Source organism: Euprymna scolopes, chromosome 7, assembly GCF_053919585.1.
Source record: "Euprymna scolopes isolate OS-2025 chromosome 7, ASM5391958v1, whole genome shotgun sequence".
Taxonomy (NCBI): domain Eukaryota; kingdom Metazoa; phylum Mollusca; class Cephalopoda; order Sepiida; family Sepiolidae; genus Euprymna; species Euprymna scolopes.
In genome coordinates, this window is record NC_136488.1 from 155,627,570 (window position 1) to 155,640,158 (window position 12,589).

Consider the following 12,589-nt stretch of genomic DNA (forward strand, 5'->3'; position numbering starts at 1 on the left):
TTTTTGTGTTAACCTTTCATTGGTTGATTTCAGTCTCGTGGCGATTTTTGGAATGTAAATATTGACGGACGCTAATTTGAGTATTTTGGCGGGTTTTCGCCATACGAGCTTTCGATGGTGAAAACTTTTTTTTTGTTTTGTTTTTGTCGTTATTGTTATGAAAATTGTATTCACTGAAATTAAATATTCTCCTAGTATAATATTTCGATATGAAGTGTCGAAGATAATTAACTGCATTTATTTTATCATATATTTAAAATATAAGATATAAAATACACGAGGTACTTGACTTGTTTAGGTATGAAATTTAAACTTTAGATTTCTATTAGGAAAACGGAATCCAACTGTATGATAAATTTGTTGAAATATCGGATAATTATCCGAATATTTTGTATTTATTCAGGACAATTATTTAAAAATTGTCATTGAAATAATATTTGTTTATCTAATCGATAAAGGAATTTAAAAAAAATGATAGGTATGTCTTCGTATATTTAATTTAACATCTGCAGCCAATACAGAAAAAAATATTTAAAGAAAAAAGGAGAAATTGTTTAAAGAAAAGGAGATAAGTTATTAAAAATAAAGAAAAGGTTATTTAGAGAAAAGAAAATTATCTAAAGGGGAAAGGAGAGATAATTTAAAGAAAAATAAATTATTAACGTTAGGATAGACAAATATTTTCAATGTCAGAATCTCAGGCAGAATGTACGTATTACTTGAAAGAAAAAGCAGAAAGATGAAAAGAAAGGAACCTTACATTAGTCCATGTAAGCTTTTTTAAATCAAAATTTGTACTTAGAATTTGTCCCCTGTCGTTCAAGATTTCCTTGAGAAAATTTTGAACTTTATTCCTTGAATTTTGTCGTCGGTTGTGAAGGATTTCATTCATTCATTACAAAAAAATAAAGTTTTAACTTTGTTACGAAAATTGAAAAACTGAAAAAAATAAAATAATTTTCTCAAAATTTAATGATTATTTATATTTTATTAGCTACGGAAATGCAATAAATAAATAAACTTCTATTTTATGTTGTCATAATTTTCTTACATTTATTTCAATTCAGTAAAGATGTAAAGAAGATTGTCTAAAAACAACAAAAAACACGCATTCACAAATAGTAACCTTTTGTTTTTAAATTAATATTTGTTTGTTTGTTTTCTTGCTAATCGATAAATGAATAAAAAAGAGAAGAATTTGTTATGTCTTCGCATATTTAATTTAACGTCTGCACTCATAAATTCTTATTTCTTTACAAAAGAGAAAAGGAGAAAGTATTAAAAGAAAAAGAGGGGAGTTATTAAAAGTTATGGAAAAGTTATTTGAAGAAAAAAATTAATGTAAAGGAAAAGTTATTTAGAAAAAAAAATGATCTTAAGGGGGCAGGAGGAATAATTAAAAGAAAAAAATATCAGATTTTTACAGTTAGGCTAGACTATAGATATTTTCAATTTCAGAATCTCGAGCTATATTTACGTATTACTTGAAAAAAGAGAAGAAAAGAAACGCAGGAATCTAACATTAACCCGAGCAAACTTTTCTATCAAAGCCTGTGCTTAGAATTTGTTCCCTGTCGTGCAAGATTTCCTTAAGAAAAGTATGATTTTTTTTAAATAGAATTTTCTCTTAGGTCGTGAGAGATTTTCAGCAACAAAAAATGATTGTTATTTATTTATTTGTATATTTATTAATTTATTTATTTGTTTATTTATTTATTTCTTTATATATTTGTTTATTTATTTGTTTATTTATTTATTTGTTTATTTATTTGTCAATTTATTTATTTGTCAATTTGTTTATTTGTTTATTTGCTAACTGTTATCCTCATCTTCATTGTTGTTGTTGTTTCACCACATTTCGGCCAACTATTCCTCTGGCCTTCTTCAGGTGGTTAACCGCGACGGGGTTGAAATGCTGAGTCTCTTTAACTGTATCCTCAATAATTACTGTTTCCATAGTGTTGTTGTCTCACCACGATTTGGACAACTAATCCTCTGGCCTGCTTTGGGTAGGAGGGAAACCGATATCTTCTGACACTGCTCACCCGGAACCGTAGAGATGCAATGCCTATATCCACTGCACAACGGTCACCGGAAGTCGATAAGGTTGGATATTTTGGTTTTATAAATCCATTATGAAAATGAGTATATATATATATATATATATATATATATATATATATATATATATATATATATATATATATATATATATATATATATATATATATAAATTAGTCACTCTAAAGGGATTCCGATAAAAAATAATATATATAAAAAAATAAGTTTGTCCAAAAATATTTCTCGTCTCAAAAAATTGTAAAAAGTCTGCCAAAAATTAAAAATGTGTCTTATTATCCCGGCCTCTAAATAAACATTTTTGCATTTCTGCTTTTCGTGAGATACGTTTAAATATATTTAAATTCATGCAGATTTCGTATTTATTAATACAGCGACATGATTTCAAAAGTTAAAAAAAGAAAAAAAAATGCTTGTTGCCATCAGCTAGAATCAAATTTAGCGTTTCACCCGCGATCTCTCCCGATGCCGTTATCGAGAGAAAGACGATTGGAACCTTAATATTAAACGACTTGAAGAAATGAACTTTTGGGGAAAATAGAGAAGGCTTACGGCAAAAACGTGCTCGTGTCTGTCTGTTGTACGGGCTGAGGAAAAACGAAAAATTCAATATGGCGCGCGTGGTCTTTTAATGTCCATGATCTCGAACAGTTCTAGAAAAATCGCGTCTCACACGTGATTTTGAGGTGTGCCCGGGCACCATAAAAGCAGGTTGCTGGTGGAGGGGGGGGGAGAAGTGTTCAGGCATGTGTAGAGTGAACATCGTCAGACTTTTCCGAACTTGTTTACATTGAAGTTGGAAGCAACGATATTGTAGGCGATCAAAGAAGCAAGCCAGCAGAACAGTGTTCCATAAGCGGGCAGTTCTAACAAAGAAGCGTTCAGATTTGTATAGAGTGAACATCGTCGTGCGACTCAGACTTTTCCGATTCAGAACTTTGTGAGCATGCGCAGAAAGAGATAAAAACATGTCGCCCAGTAGACATGAGCATTTCGCATTTCAACTTGCCGATATATGTCTGTGCGCGTTATTCATCCAAACAAAGATTTTACTCGTCATAAACCATCCTTGGTGTATGATTACTATTTCCTGTTAATTTCAGTGTTATGTTATTAGTAGTTTAAGCGTTTATCGGTTAAATGTTTACACACACATCTACTGTTTTATTTATATAAATTTGGATATGTGCAATTAAAAGTGAATATTTTTGGTCGGGAAAATATTACAGTAAAGTTTGTTTTTTTTTTTGTTTTTTTCCAAAGTTTATTTAATTGTTAATCTTAAAATGCAATCGTTTTAAAATAATCCTCTTAATAGTCGTCTATGTCGCCTAACCATGGTCATTGTACGTTATTCTACGACGTCAGCGGGTTAGGCGATTTTAATGAAAGGGTTTTCTATTTACGTTGGGCAGGCTTGAATAACGTAAATATGTGTGTTTGCCTTTATAACGATGCGATTTGAACAGAAAAATTAATCTTTCTGTTGGGTTCGTTAACCTGGGAGACTGCATAAGTACTTAAGACCGAAAACCTTTCAACGCTTCTCGGTTTAATGACAATAGCATTTGTTTTCTACATTTCAATACTCTTTGCCAGTTCTATTAAGTAGGTATAATATTTTTGTTTTCAAATGTATGTCATAATGGAAAGAATAGTGAAAAATGTGACGCATTATAAATATATATTCAGTCGGTTGGGAGCTGCTGGGAATTTTTGAAACATATAAATACAATTATTTTGTTTCGAAATATTTAGATGAGGATTAATAATTTGTAAAAAGTGTTTTTATTAGAAGCGGCGAACTTTAAATTGACAATTCTGTTAATTGCAGATTTGTCAAGTCTCAGTTATTTTGAGTCCAGCTTTGTTTGGCAATTCGTCATAAAAATTCTGTTTTTTTTTTTTTTTTTTTTTAGAAGCGGCGAACTTTAAATTGACAATTCTATTAACTGAGACTTGATAAATCTGCAGTTATTTTGAGTTCAGCTTTGTTTGGCAATTCATCATAAAGTGAGTGAGTTTTTTTAGAAGCAGCGAACTTTAAACTGACAATTCTAGTGTCTTTAATTGCAGATTTTGACAACTATCAGTTATTTTGAGTTCAGCTTGGTTTGGTAATTCATCATTAAGAGACTAACACTCTTGCAGAGTTTGTAAATTGTGCAATTTTATATTATTTACATTTGTTGAACAAAGAATTTCATGAAATTGACCTGTCAACTGGCCACCTCGTTCATGCGATTTAACCCCATTCGATTATTTTCTTTAGCGATATGCAAAGTCTAATGTCTACGCCAACCAGACATAATAGACCACTTGGATGACAACATTTAACGCCTTATTGCCGAAATGCAACCTAATGCGTAGAGTTTGTGAAAATTTGACCTCTAAATTGCACCATATTCGTGGTGGTCGAGGTGTGATATGCCGGAAATTGTACTTAAATTATAAATGCTAAAAATTAATCTTTTGGTATAAATTACATATTTGTATAATAAAAAAAAAAATATTTATTTTTTTTTACTCACTTTCAACCCAAACAAAGCATATTGTCACTTATACGTAAGGGGCCACTAATTGGGACCATGCCTAAGAAAGATTAAGATGTTGGTTTATGCTGCATTTGAACTTCTGCATGTCAGTACAGATTGGGAAGTAGATAGCAGGAAGGGAATTCCAAAGTCTAGTCATTCTAGGGAAGAAGCTATTAGAGTTGAAAACTTTCTTACATTTAGTGAAGGAGTGAGATTTTTTCAGAGATATTTACGTCGAGGGAGCGCAAGTGCAATGGGTTCATCAGAGCACATTCAATTAAAATACTTGTAAAGCAGGCACAGAGATGCAACATTGCGGCGATGGGACAGGGGTTGGAGCCTAATCGACAAAGTGGGACCTATTAGATTAGAGACCCTTTTCTTAGACCCTATCCAAGAGGGAGAGACTAGTCGTAGATCCACCAGCCCAGATGTGGCAACAATACTCGATGCATGAGCGAATGGTGGCCTTGTAGCGGTGCAGGATACTCATAGATGTTAGTAGCTTTCTAGCACGATAAAGAGAGCCCACCTTCCTTTCAGCAACCTTTGCAATGATCTCAATGTATTTGTTCCAGTTCATATTTCCTGTGAATGTTAAGCAAAGAAGTTTGAAGGAAGAATTCTCAGGTAGGGAGTTATTCGTCATGGAGATCGGTGGTTGGAGAGACTTCTCGTAATTGTTAAAGGAGAGCAACTTAGTCTTACTAGCATTAAATGTTATCATCCATTTATGTCTCCATTCCACTATGGTCTGGAGATAATTTTCTAAGGATTCAGCCATTGTATTGGATTTGTTTAGATTCGTGCTTCCCTCATGCATATTATAGAACGTTGTATCATCTGCAAATATACCCATCTCGGACACCATATTATCAGGAAGGTCATTGTGACTACTAAGACCCAAAGTCAATTAGGAGTGAAAAGATCTCAAAAGATGGGGAGAGGAGTTGGAAGGAACCATTTCTCTGGAATAAGAGTAGGACTAGGAGTTGGATGTTTCAGACGTGCTAATGTACCTCTCCGGGCAGGTTAGGTCTTTTAGCGCTCTCAGTCAAGGAATTGTGTAATGGAACATGTGTTTCAGTCTGATTATAATCATATCATATGGATCCGAAGATTTTATTAGTTGGTTTCTCGGACAGTTCTCTAGTTAGAGTTCTGCCTAGAAAAACGTTGGGGATTACGGGAGGGACGACTTGAAGGTTGCCAATATCCTGAGTAAAAATGATTTTTGTGAAACGAACTAGATTCGAGCTTGGAACACGTAGGTCGTTAGTCTGTGTCATTAACCATTAGTCCACCGTCACCTGTCAGACAAGACTCTCATTCTGCAATCTGCCATTCAATCATGGGAAGGCGAGTATCACTGTACATAATATACAAAAAACAAAACAAAAACAAAACAAAAAACATTATTATCTCTCTCTCTCTCTCTCTCAATATATATATATATATATATATATATATATATATATATATATATATATATATATATATATATAATAAAAAACGTCGTAGTTTTTCCACACTGGACCAAAACCATAGGTTTACAACAACAGATGTCGCATACAAATTTCTTATGTCTAAGCCTATTAACCACTATCTTATGTAACTTTATAAAGAGTTTTCTTGCGCATCCAGGTGTTAAAATAAAATCGTAGATTCTTTCCTAGGAGCTACACCAGCACTATCGCATTAAGCTACAGAGGAAGTAGTCCTGATTTTTACCCTATTTCTGAAGTCCTCCTACGGATCCTCATGGACACCACAGGGATTTATACACATGGTATGGATATTGTGGTTACACCATTCTTAACTGATTCATAAGTAATAGCCCAACTGTTAAATTCCCGTCCATCGATTCGAAAAATAATAATTTATCCCTTACAACATTCCTGCTATTCTGATTGGGTTAAATCAGACCGATCCCTTATTCCAGAATGACTTAAACAAACACGCAAGCAAACCGTTATTCAATATGGCGACTACCGATACAGGAGGCCAGAGTTTTACATTAAATACAGTAGTTACTGAGCCTCAATGAAGTTATTTGCTTCTCACTCCCTCGCTCTCCATCCCCCCTCTCTCTCTCTCTTTCTTTCTCTCTCTCTCTCTCTCTCTCTCTCTCTCGGTCTCTCTAGAGGGAGACAGAGAAAATGAGAGAGAGAGAGAGAAAGAGATAGAGATATAGCCAGATCAAGAGACAAAGCGACAGTTATATATGTTTTGTTTACATTCAAAAACTGTACCAAAACAAGAGACAGACAGACAGACAGACAGACAGACAGACAGACAGACAGACAGACAGACTATCGCTCTCTTTTAATGTGTTTAGATGAAGAGAGAGAAAGTGAGAGACAGAGATAGAGATAGATAGTCAGATCAAGATACAGGGCGACAGTTATATCTGTATTGTTTATAGTTGAAAACTGTACTGAAATGAGAGAGAGAGAGAGAGAGAGAGAGAGAGAGAGAGAGAGAGAGAGAGAGATTAAAACAACGTATCGGATTTCATTAACGCGTCATTATTTGCTTGTAAGAGGAAAAAAAGCAACACGTTATTTCAATGCCGTCGTCGTGGCCCAGTGGATAGTGAGTCTGCGTTATTAACTCCGGGTTTCTCATTGGTGGATTGTTTCCTTTTAAATTTTAACATTTAAAGAGGCTTACGCTTTACGATAAATACGTATAACATTTCGTGTTTTTTCTCCATCTTTCTCAGTTATTTTTATTATCGAATTCATACAGTATTATTGGTTTTTTTCTTTTCTTTTCTTTTTTTTTAATATCGAAATTAAACGAAAAACTTTAATTTTTTACGTGTTTTCTTTTTTTTGTTTTTGTTTTTTTTTGCTTTATTTTTATTTTTTATTTAGGTTTTATTTTTTTGTTACGGTGATATGTGAAATAATTGAAACCAACTATTGCAGTCATTAATAAAAAAAAAATAATAAATGATGAATACATGAAAGAAGTTTTGTTTAATTTTCTTAGGATAGGATTCCATGTTTTCGTTCGTAAATAAATTTCTGCTTCTTAATAAAACTTTGAGACGAACTATTTTTAGTCGCAGGACCCGGTAAGTAACAGTTAACATTACCACAGCTCCGACGGCTAATTGGATATTTTTTTTCGGGCTGCTTACTGCCTCTAATTTTCTTTTCTTTTTTCCCCTCACTGTTATTTTTTAATTTATTTTCCTTTTAATGGCTGGTGGTTGCTCAATACCCTTACTACACCACCTCTCTTCATCCGTTCTTGACATTCCGATAGCCGTTCTTATTATAAGGAGTTGGGGTGTCTATTCTGAAAGCCGTTTGTAACATGAGGCAGTTGGGATTGGGGAGCAGCAGCAGCAGCAGCAGCAGAACAACAACAACAACAACAACAACAACAACAACAACAACAACAACAACCGTACCATAATTGTTTTCAAGAGAGAGGCATGCTTTCACCGGGCGACGCTTGTTAGTGGGGACTGCTAGTTATTATCAATAAAAGTGACCTTTTCTGTCTGTATGTCCGTCTGTATGAGGAACGGTCTCTAATAAACTCCTCAATCAATTTTTGGTCTACAGACTTGAAACTTAATGTATAGGGGATTTGGACCTGTGGAACAAGTTCGATTTGTTTTTTTTAGTCAATAAAAATAGCTGCTAAGGTATCAGCATTTTTTGAAAAATTGGAACTTGCTAGGCATAAGTTGACTTAAGTTGCACTTGTACGCATATGCAAATATACATTTATGGGCTAGATAATGTTATTTTCAAACTTTTTATATGCAGAGGGTAACGAATAAGGCTGGAAGAGAAGCTGTAAATACCTTATAATATGTTTACATTACGCCATTTTGAATTTAATCATGTCAAAACGCACTTTATTTCCTTTTAATGGATTGATTGTTGCTATTTCGTCTGGTGAGTTAAGGGAAAAATAGATTTACTGATTGATATGATAATTAAGTGATTGATTTTGTGCTACGAAACAGATACTGTCAAGAATTGTAAATGTCAACGGAATTAAAGGAATAAATTGTAAGATGGTCAATATCATGAAATTTGTAATATAGACTTTTGTCATTCATTTGTTATATATATATATATATATATATATATATATATATATATATATATATATATATATATATATATATAGTAATTTATAAAATATATATGGCGATTAAACTACACTGAATATTCCGCGTTTCACCCACTCTAGGACTCTTGATAAGCCTGAAGAGTCCTAGAGTGGATGAAACGCGGAATATTCAGTGTAGCTTAATCGCCATATATATTTTATAAATTACTAACTAACTCTACCTACGTATTGAGCACGTTTGAAGTAAATACTTAAAGTTCACGCATAAATCTATACTTTAGTATATTAATTTTATGTGAGTAAATTAAGTAGTTATATATATATATATATATATATATAAATCGTCCCAACACTAATTAATATATATATATATATATATATATATATATATATATATATATATATATATATATATATATATATATATTAATTAGTGTTGGGACGATTTAACGGAATCGGAGTTGAGAATCGGAAAATTTTGAATATTTGAGGGTATCTGAATCGGAAAAATTTGTACTGATTTTCTTATGCCTAAACGATTCTTTTAATTATGTTTTAAAAATTCGATTTTGTATAAAACAGAATCTTTCATTGTTGGTAATGATGATAAAATAATAAATATTTATCGATTTTAAACCACCACTGAAGCTAAAATCGATAGATCGTCCCCCACAAAGTTATTTTTACGTTTAGGAAAATATTTGCGCATTTAACATGTGTATTTTACGGTAATCAGAAAAAAATACAACTATATAATTAAATATTTAGAGATTTATAAAGAATCAGAATCAGAATCAGTAATTGTATCGGAATTGAGAATTTAGTATAGAGTGAGAAAATATTAGAATCGTCTCATCACTAATATATATATATATATATATATATATATATATATATATATATATATATATATATAGAGAGAGAGAGAGAGAGAGAGAGAGAGAGAGAGATTTTAGTTCAATTGAATTTGAGATTCCAGCACGATGGTCAATATTAATATGGATATTGCCAGCATCTGTGTTCATTGTCGACTCAACCTCATCGCCGCATCTGGAAGGTGACTGTAACAAAGCGAATACAAACTCGGAATGATGATTCAGTATATTCTGATTTTTTTTTAGATGAGGATTGATAATTTGTATTAGATGAATTTATATAGATTACACATGGCTTCCTTGGTTAGTTTTAGAACCGAATACTCACGTCGGGTCTCGTGAAGGTTGCCAACATTCCCAGTGAAAGTTATCCTATAGAACCAACAGGACTCGAATATGACATACTTATTTATATTATTTGGATTTTTCAGACTATTGTCCTCATCTTGAGTGTTATTCTCACAACGTTGTGACCGATGTTACCGCCGACCTTCTTCGAGTGTATCTTATCAAACTCGTGAATCCGAGTTTGACAGAAATATTCCCGAGTTCAACAAGTATATAATATAATATCCGATATAGAATTTCTTCTGTAATAAATAGGGCTAGGACAGCAGCATATTCTTTCCATTGTTTTGACTCTTGAGTGTGTATCCGTTGATATCTTATGCTTTTATATAGAGTGATGTGGTTCTCAGATGATTAACTTTCTAACTGTGTCGGATATATACTCGAGAGTCAAAACAATGAAAAGAATGCGCTGTTGTCATAGCCCTAATAATAATAAATCCGAAATCTGCATGAATTAAAATATATGTAAGTGTATTTTACGGTCGGGCAAGATCGGATGCTCCCGCTAGTAGCAGAATAAAGCAGGTTAAAATCGTAACATTCTGATTCATACGAATTGCATTATGGTTCCAATTCGTTGCCGTTTGTAAAAAGACAAACACAGGCCTAGTTTTATTTAAGTAAAGAAGAATTCTAACCGTTTCTTTTGTAATATGGTTGATATATACCTGTTCCTTGATTTGGATTTAATCCATCCAATAAAGAAGTTGCATTCTTTTTTCGTGCAAAAATCTCAGACTACTTAACAATTGGTAGAATGTTTTCTCTTTTGATATCATTCCATTCTCAAATACCTCCATTGTTTGGCATCAGATAGGTATTTCTTTATCTGGCGATATGGAAAGGTTAGTTGGCGCCTTGCTACTAAGGCCTGTCTGGAAGATCATGAACTTGTGTTGCAAAAGATATCAACATGGACGCAACAATGCCATGCTTTATTCAACTAATCTTTACACATATTGATAAAACAATAAACAATTAGTTCATGTTTGTTATCATAGCTAGGAATATATTACATTAATCGGTTCCTTCTTTTAATCTGGAACAAAACTAATAACATACAGGCGTATTTATCTATATGTTTTATACATTCACAGCGTCATTAAAAACGGATCTGAAATATAAGATTCTTTAGTATTTTAGTTTATCAAGATTAACCACGCGTGGGCAGAGAATTGAAATGAATTCTCTGGGCATGCGTACTGTTGATATGAAAGATCGTGTATTACTTTGACAGTAATTGTAGGTGTCGAAAAATAAAAGAGTAAACCGTCGTGACAAAGACATTTCATTTAATATTCGATTGTCTACGACAAATTATAAGCACATTTACTAAGATATGTATAAACATATAGTTAAATACATTGTTGCCACACAATAAAATGTACACGTTATGTAGTATTATATTAGCATGCCGGGGCAACGCCGAGTAACCTGATCGATTATTATTATAAGGTTGAGAAAAAAAGTTCTTGCGGAATTTTTAATTTTGATTTCAAATGATTTATTTTCTTATATATATGAAGGATACAATGAATATTCCTATACTCTGTATACACGCATTCATTATATATCGACGAGACTGCTATATACACTAATACACGATACACGAACCCATGTAATATATACTGACACATGTAAAAATGCAGACACGTACATATACAAGACACCCGTATATTTACAATATAAAGCTGCATGTGTGTGTGTGTGTGTGTGTGTGTGTGTGTGTGTGTGTGTGTGTGTGTGTGTGTGTGTGTGTGTGTGTGATCACGAATAGGCTCCTATATGGTTGACTATTTAAAAAAACTGATTACATATAATGATAGAAGATGCATCGAGACACAGGAATGGGTATGTTTGATCTGGCAGAACGGTGGTTCATTAAAATAGTGGGGTCTACGTTCGCGCCTGGTCCACAAAGTATGGAAATAAAAAATTTAAAAAAAACGTTTACAAGTGTTTTTGATATAGATGTACATAATAATACTTTGATAAGTATGTTTTAACTTAAATAGGATGGTATAATAAAATTGTGGAGTCTGCGTTCGGGCCTGGCCTCCATAAAATGGAAATAGGCACAAACTTTAATAAAGACTTTTCATATATATCTGCGTACGTATGATAATTATGTTTCAGTTTGAAGAAATATGGTATAATAAAATTATGGGGTGCTCGTTCGCACCTGACCTCCATAGAATGGAAATATGTCACAAAGTTTAACAAGGTTTTTAATATAGATCCACAGAATATTGTGATAAGTGTTTCAGTGTGAACAGGTATGGTATAATAAATTATGAGGTTTATCCATTTTATTTTTACTTTCATCATATTTTGCTTTGGTTTTCATACCCTGAAATTCAAAGCTGTCTCTTTACAACCCTTCCTTTTCATAACCTATCATACCTTCATAAATCAGAGTTCATTTTCTGTAGGCTTTTTTTGAACCCAGTTAACGGCGGGTACTTTTGGTAGTATATATATATATATATATATATATATATATATATATATATATATATATATATATATATATATATATATATATTCATAATATTATTTTGTATTCCTGCACGTCACCAATTGAAAACGAATAAAGGAAAGTTATAAGGTTTTATACTTTTCGTATTCTTTTTTATACATTTCCCT